The 8,548-nt window shown below is 42.5% G+C and overlaps 1 long non-coding RNA gene across 2 annotated transcripts; it reads left to right on the forward strand.

The window, feature by feature from the left end:
* The first annotated feature begins 4,853 nt into the window (after positions 1-4,853).
* LOC119271274 lies at positions 4,854-5,727 on the forward strand. Of its 2 annotated transcripts, none has more exons than XR_005134466.1 (3): positions 4,854-5,007; positions 5,164-5,262; positions 5,428-5,727. It is a non-coding gene; the product is annotated as an uncharacterized LOC119271274 (long non-coding RNA). The 2 variants fall into 2 exon arrangements; XR_005134467.1 differs by having other exon boundaries at positions 5,167-5,262.
* The last annotated feature ends 2,821 nt before the right edge of the window (positions 5,728-8,548 follow it).

Genomic DNA, 8,548 nt, shown 5'->3' on the forward strand with positions numbered 1-8,548 from the left:
CGCTGCCAAGCCATAACTCAAAAATGTGAATGTGGTAAAGGGCATAGTGTCTATACACTTCTGACCATGGTCTTAGGTGTGTCCATGACCCTTGTGGTACATATTTCATATTTGCCCCTTGGGCTATGTGGTACAATTAACCGTCCACACTTGCACTCATCACTCGAAGACATGCTGAGTACGAACTAATAGAAGGGGGGTACCTCCTTTGACAGCCTCATGGAGAGGAGTAAACCCTGTTATGTCGGCATTATCTGGATTGGCACCATGATCGAGAAGATACCTGACTATGTCCACGTGCCCACCTCGAACAGTAATTGCCCACACTAGAGGTGTTCTACCTGCCATGCCAAGAACACGAAAAAGGGAAGCTTATGCATTTACATTAGAAATTTGGAACAAACAAATAAGTGTCACACCGGCTTCGTCAACAACATCCACATTAACCCCGACATCCTCGACCAGGTACTCGCACGCTTCCAAATTTTGGCCCGCGGCGGCGGCGAGGTGCAGTGCCCCAGCGCCATGATCCTTGACGGATTCCACCGCCTCCGCAAGGCGGCCGCGACCACCATCGAGCTTCCTCGCCATTCCTACATGTACGGACATATCGATCGCCCCCCACAAATCTATCCCTAATCTTTCCCTAATAATAAAGCACGAATTGACTCCGTGGGTTCACCGTCACAATACGCTTTCTTCTAATGTCATAATACGCTTTTACATTTTGTATAGACAAAATCGTAATATACACTAGATCATTGAAAGCGCGCGTTGCTGCGCCCGTCTATTTTGGCACTACAATGTTGGTGATAGAAGGAATTATATTAGAGGTTTTACTCTAGCAAAATTAATACATGAATTATGATATAACACGTGACTTAATTAGTAATTTTTTTGTAGGAATATGTTAGTGGAGTCCAACCAGGCAGTGACTCGGCAATTTTGCGTGTGATACAAAATTTAAACATTATTAGGCCCCATACCATATATGTAGAAAGATATTATTATTATCATCACCAATCAATCATTAAGGTAGTATAACTGATTCTCAAACAAGAAAATAGGTGATATTCTTCCCATAAATCACATCTTGCCCAAAAAATTGTGCTGTATTAGTACGTCGACACCCGAGCACCCGTACATTGCCATGCACGTCTAGTTTTCCGGTAGCATACAACGAATTTATTTAAATATATACAATGAAACGTATAGCGAATGTCTCCTATAAGATAAATCTGGCCATAGGTGTGTTCTTATATGCTAGAAGTTTTAGCGAAAAACAGAGAACTCTGAAGGCAACACACGATCAGCCTCGAACGACCTCTCTAAGCACTAAAATCATAAGCACATAGGTCACGTTGTGTAATCTTGGTGTCTCTTGTTGATTGTACTTGGTTGGTTGTTTGACCTTCTGATCATAAGGCACACATTTTTCTTTATTTTACTGCAGTTTATCGATTGGTGGTTGTGTAAACTGCTAAATTCATCAATTAGTAGTTTCGGTCCTCCTACATCAGACAAATATATTGAGCGACAAAACAGTACATATACCAATTGAAAAACCATTGCTTCCAAAGGTTTAAGAAGAGTATTTCTTCAGATATCAAGCTTGAATTCATTTGCAAAAAAAGAGCTTGAATTATAATCCTCCGTGATACTATGATAGGTTCTTTGTGCAAATATATATTACATGTGTATAAAGGTAAGCTTTGCATTACCCAAATGGTCCAAGTATGCCAGAGAAATTGCTCAATGCAGCACACTAAGAAATATTTTAGTTGACCATTTAATTTGACCACACTATCACAAGTATGTCGTAGAGTTAATGTATATTTCAAAAAATAGTTACACACAGGCATGCTTACTAAGAAATAACTTATCATATCATGCACTGACATATATCAGCAGCTCTGAAAAACTTGCAGAAGCAAAAATAGAATGCAATAGACTAAAACTTGTTGTTGAAGTACAAGGAGACCAGTTCATATCTAAAGTCATCACCTGCATGTAGCCGTATTAGCATCACAACGTTGGTGAGGGTAATCTTCTAAAATAATGTGGGTAATAACCTAAAAGGTATTTGTATTGTTGAAGGATTGGGCGATGTCAAGAATATACCATGATGTGAAATTAGCACAAACTTTTGAAATTTGCTAAATCAAGTCAAAGATAAGTAATTTGCATCTACCTCCAGATCAACTCCCATGAAAGGTTGCCTCAGAGTACTTCAGCTCCCCCGCTGCAATCACATCATATTTCTCATGAAGACCAAGTTATAAACTCATACTTCAAATACATAAAAATTGGACTGGCATGCATAAACTACTTTTAAATTAAGCCTAATGCCATTAATAATTGTAACCTCTATATTAGTATACAACACGAGTAGTAAGATAGATAGCAATAGCATAACTTGGCATGGAAAAAGCATATGAGGACACACACACACACACACACACACACACACACACACACACACACACACACACACACACACACACACACACACAATTATGATGATGAATGAAAGTATACAAACTGCATGTATTTTTCGCAAAATATACAACTACATATACAGCTACTAAGAATATTCAAAACTGTAAATCTTGATACTTCCACTTGTCAACATTATGTGTCCATGTTAATTGCTTAAATGCAAAGCATAGGGACAGTTGGCATAGTCATACATTCTACATGGGATATCAAATTTTAGATTCTTTCTGTATGAGTAAACAGTACAGAAATAACGTCCTTTCCTAAAAGAACAAATAATAAAATTGTAAGATTTGATAGGCACAAATCAGCAAAGTCAACATATTCTGTACAATAATAAAAGAACCTTGGAATATACAGCTACAGTACAGAAAATAGCTTCCTTTTATAAAAGAAAAATGGATTAAATCTTAACACCCGACAGGCACAAATCATCAAAGTCGGCGTATGCTATACATTAATAAAAAAAGTCTTCACATGTTATTTTCTTCAGAGAAACGAACATATCTTGTACATACATTAATAAAATAATATATTCACATTTATTTTCTTTAGCCATGTGATCAACTGAAGGAACAAAGTTTCTCTCCGAGCATTATTTGTGTGAACCCAAAAGTAAGCATAATTAGCAATCTCACAGCCAACCATGAGAAATTTGTGGCACATAAAAAAATGTGGGAGGGGGCAGGGGGTGCTCACCGTGGCCCTCCCAGCCGCAGGACACCACCACTTTGTCGATCTCGCCCAAGATGGCAACACATCAATGATTCACCCTCGATCATAAGAGGAAAGGGATCGGGAGGGACGGGGCTTGGGGATGAGTGGAAACGACGGCTGCAAGAGTAGCAGCGGCCCAGAGGAAGAGGAGATCGGGGGAGGCGGCGGCGGCGTACCTAGGGAAGAGGAGACCTGCATTGTCGTGCCTCCTCTCGTACTCTATTTTTTTAGGCGTCCTTCTCTCGTAGTACTCTTTTTCTCCGCATCGTGTCCATTGGCTCAGTGCAGGTGTGTGTAAGGAGGTTGCTAGAGGCTCATTAGGCCCAATTTATCTGGAGCGCCCAAAAAAGTGACCGGAGCAGCGGCCCAGGATGGTTAGCGATCGTTGTTAGCGAACATAACCGGATTAGGAGCGACTCACAGCTCATCCAACGGCCAAAAATGCTTCAAACTGAGGATCAGACGGCCGGGAGCGCTGATGCCTTGAGAAGGCTGGAAAAGTGTTCAGTTTTAATGTATGTAAAGTACTAATTTGGGGTAATCGAGCGAAATTACCGCAGTTGCCGTGAAACGGCTCATCACGTCGAACACCTGGGCCTCAGCTAGCGCCTTCGCTTCCCTGTCCCATAAGGACCCGCTTGGACAGACTTTTTCCAAAAAGGTTCGACATGCGTCTCCCTCCCCCACAGGAGAACACGAGACGACCAGAAGCTAGGGTTCCCTCCGCCGCCGCGCCCCAACCCTCCGGTCCGGCAACCCTCGCCTCCCTCTCCTATCCCCAGTTGCCGTCGTAGTCCCCTGCCACCGGTCCGGCGTGCGAGGGCGAGAGCCACGCGAAGCGCCAGGCTGGCGAAGGCGCGAGGGAGGAGGAAAACGAGGACGCAGTATCGTCAGGGAGGAAGCGAGAGGGCGGCCACGGCGAAAGGAGATGACCATCTGATGTCTCGGTGGGGTAGCCCAACCCACCACTCCTCCTGCGGTGACGACGGCGGAGAGCAGAAGACCATCTCACAACGCTGCCGCGGATGATGAAATTGGAGAAGCGGTCTTGGTGATAAGGCCAGTGGACTGAGGAACTACGGATGTGGTTGCAGAGGACGTAGAGACTACTCAGCCTTTGTCCAGAATCTTGGCAAATCACTCAGAGACGGGTGCATTCCTATCTCGTTCTTCTCAATTGAACTATTTGTCTGTCATCCCCTTCTCCGATTGAAGTACAGCATGCTAGATACCACGGAGGTTAGTTAGTCTAACTATATTTACTAGCTATTTTAATCATGTTACAGAATCCTCGCTGAACTCCCTTGGTGTTGGTTCTTCTTGAAGTAAAGAATTTACGTCTAGACTTGGCATAATTCAGTTCCTGGATGAAAAAAAGTTGCATGTCCTTTTAGTCTGAAAACCATACTGGGCCTTGGAGCATGATGCGGAAATTAAATTGCAGGTATGTCCTGCACTTCCTGCGCATGAAGGCGGATGGATTTTTTTTGGATGCCACTATCGTCAGACACATCGTGTTTATCAGCGAGTAACTGGTACAAAGTTCAGATTATCAGATCCGTTCGTGCTGATGGATGGATAGCTTCGTCGCAGTCGTCGGGAGAAATATCACCAATGGTAGGTAGGCTGAGGCGGACGCTAATACCAATCGGTCAATGCAGGAAACCAACCCCGCCTCGTGCCATTCCCCATCTTTGTATTTGTGTTAGGCCCAGCTCAAGGTAGAGGAATAACAGGAGGCCAGAAAGAATGAAGCTAGAAGGCAGAAGGCATTTGATCTGAAGGCATGGTTCAGTAAGTTGGACGAGCTGCTAACAAACTATTCTAAATTTCTACTTGAAAAAATGCATCAGATCGCAGAGTATGTTGGCGATGCTAACAAACTATTGAACAACTTTTTTCTTAGTACATCTTGGTTCTTGACATTGGTGGTGTTCTCTTTTGGTTCAGCAGAAAGTTGTTGAAGTGAAAGATGAAGAGGAATTTGTGGAGGAGCTGAAGACATGACGTGGAAGAAAGAAGAAAGCAAACCCTAAACATTATAATGATGTGAGTTCAGATTTCATATGTTGTCTTCCCTGCTTCATGAATATGATAGCGTGGTTGTCTTCCAGATTATGCATAGGCCTTTATTTGTCTTATACTACCGATGCACTGTAGTTTGATGTGTAGTCTGTATTAACTGCTCAACTGACATTCCTTGCATAATTATAGGGAGACTGCTTGATATCTTGTTGTTTCAAGAAATTCTGATTAAGCTCTCAACCCGTGACCGAGTACTGCCCTGCCTAGCCACACGTCCAGGATGCGGAAGATGCGGCGCTTGCTGGAAAGCTGGTCAAGTAGGGCCCCCACTGTGTGTTTTAGCAGATTGATCCTGCACATCACACTAACTGCTAGAAATAAGTGGACTCAGAACAATTTGCAATCATCAGTTGGATATTTGACGACTACAATATATGCTGTTTTCTATATTGAGTTTGTATATTCGATCTCACCACTTGTTAGCTTCCTTCTGAGATCCAATTTATATTTTTCAGTTTTCACACTAGAGTGATTATTTATATGTATTACTGTAGAGACACGGGAATCTAGATTGTTCTTTCCCATGAACCCTAAACTTCAGTTAAATGTATTCTCTGTAATTACAACATCGTTGTCTTTTTCCTGGATTGTACTAATTTTCAGGTTTCGGTGTCTGAATCTTCAATACAAAACAGAGTCTGAAAGTATATGCCATTTAGAGGAGTATTGCCGCCAACATAAACTTTTTCTTTTGTCCCTCAAATATTCCAGTTTTCTTCTATAATTGAATGTGTTGCTGGTAGCTTTCCTTCATAGAGTTTTGATAGCAACTACCAGAATATACCGTTATAAAATCCGTAACTATTTATAGCCACAATAGTAAATTCCACCAAGAGCTCGGGCGAGCAGACTATCACCGGGTCACATATCCTCATATTTTCATTGGATATTTCTCTCAATTTAACTAAGAAGAAAACATACATCTGCCGAGTATTTCAATTGTGTAAAATAATAAGATTAATGGGAAGCTTAGAAATTCTGCTTCTGTTGCCTTTGTGCATTCATGTCATTTTGACACTTTCATGATGGATAATTTTTGCCCATATGTTTGGTGAAATAATGTGTTTTGACGTACAAGTGACTAAAAATGGTTAATGTTTTTTGCTTGAGCAATGAGAAGTCAATAAGATCCACATAAGATGTAACTAATTATTTGTATTATATGCCACTTTCTTGCATATCAAGTATCTACAAAATCATAGTTTTCAATGCCATTCATATCATTTATTTACCCATGCTTTGGCATGTCATTGCTTGGTTCCTAGGTTGATCCAATTTATTTTATTCTTGCAGATGTGGAGTATGATTGCTATGTTCTGGTAGTCGTGATCATCGCCAACATCACCAAACAAACAACTCCTGGAGTTCACCTTTACCGATCAATGGCTGCAAGCAGGGAGGAGCCGCATGAAACGCGAGCCAAAGAAATAGATGTGGATCTTGTAAGGCAAATATATCGACAGGGTCGGCCTGCGCACGGTGCAGCTGCTTATGCGATGCCAGACGGAGACTGTTTTAAATCTGTCCAGGCTTTGCGCTCAACCATACCAGCACCGTGTAGATTAATATGGATGTGGTGTCGCGTGTTATTTTTATTTTCCCGTTGCAACGCATGGACATGTTTACTATATTGTCAACCAAAATAGTATGAATAATGTTGCCTGCTTTGTTTTTTTTGTTACTTGTAAAGTTGTTTGACTGGAATTTTTTCTGAGTTTTTAAGCATATATTTATATTTGGTACCTACTGGCTCTTATGTTTTACGCTCCTGGATATTGTGAGAATATTATGGATAATACATTATTAATATTACAATCAATTACTACTTTTGCATACCGTGAGAATATTGTGGATAATAGGATTTTCAATATTACTTTAGTCTGTTGATGCTATGTTAAAATAGAGAACGTGGACCTGAGTGTAGGGTCTTGGATCAAGATGTGATATTTTTTCTCTTGTTGCAACGCACGGGCATTTTTCCTAGTATATATATATATATATATATATATATATATATATATATATAGATATATATATATATAATAATAATAATAAAGCACGGATTGACTTCGTGGGTTCACCGTCACAATACGCTTTCTTCTTATGTCATATAATATACGCTTTTACGATTTGTATAGACAAAATCATAATATAAACGAGGTGGTACTAATTTGGGGTCCGCAGTACAGTTTTACGTAATCAACCCGCAGTACAGTTTTAGGTGTTACGTATGGAAAAACGTTTCGATTTTCAGAAGGCGGGACCAAGGAAGAGCAGGGAGGCAGAGGAGGCCGTCCGTGGCGGCTGCGTGCACAGAAGCAGGCAACAACGCTGGATAGGCGTTTGATGACATGAAAGAGAGGAGGTTCCCTGCGTGGCGGAACCAACGAAGAGCAGGGAGGCAGAGGAGACCGTCCGTGGCGGCTGCGTGCAAAGAAGCAGGCAACGACGCTGGATAGGCGTTTGACGACATGAAAGAGAGGAGGTTTCCTGCGTGACAGAGGCGAGGCGAGGCGTGGGGCGGAGCAAACGCGCTCGCCGGAGTGGCTACTGCCGGCGACGGTGGAAGCAGGTAGCGGCGGCGGCGGGGAGACGCGGTCGCGGGAGAGGCTGCAGCAGCGAGGAGAGGGAGAAGGGGCGCGGAGGAGGCTCGCCAGCCAACGAGGTCGATGGCGTTTGGCACGTCCATGTGGCATCTCCGGAGCCGGCCGGGACGAGCACGAGGTTGGGGAATAGGGGCTGCATTGGAGTTCTTCCTATCTAATCAAAATCGACGCACGACGGGAGGAGGAAGTTACGAGCGGATTGGGGATCAGGCTGCGGGCTAGCTATTTTTGGGGGCATAGCTGCGGGCTACCTAGGGGCGCTGGCTGGGCCGGCATGGCCGGTTTGTTGGCCCAGCTGGCTGACTCTGCTTTATTTTTCACCCATATTTTTAAAATAGCCCCACCTCGCTTCTTCCCATCAGATTACAACAATATATATACTCTGCGGAGTTGCTTGCAAATCAGCAAGCCAGCTCGCAGATCAACAAACAGACTAAGAGAAAGTGCAGTGCTGCCTGCAACTATTTTCTTTAAGTTGTCGTGTTGCTGCTGCATTCTCTCATGAAGAAAGAGCTTGAGAGAGAAAAATCGTTGTTTCAGGTTGTAATGAGGGTCAATCTACTTTGAAAGAAGATTTTTTTTTGTCGAGGAAACCAAATTAGTTTGTTGACATCCATATCCATTAATAAAATTTTGATCCATTT

This window comes from Triticum dicoccoides, chromosome 3A, assembly GCF_002162155.2.
Source record: "Triticum dicoccoides isolate Atlit2015 ecotype Zavitan chromosome 3A, WEW_v2.0, whole genome shotgun sequence".
Taxonomy (NCBI): Eukaryota; Viridiplantae; Streptophyta; class Magnoliopsida; order Poales; family Poaceae; genus Triticum; species Triticum dicoccoides.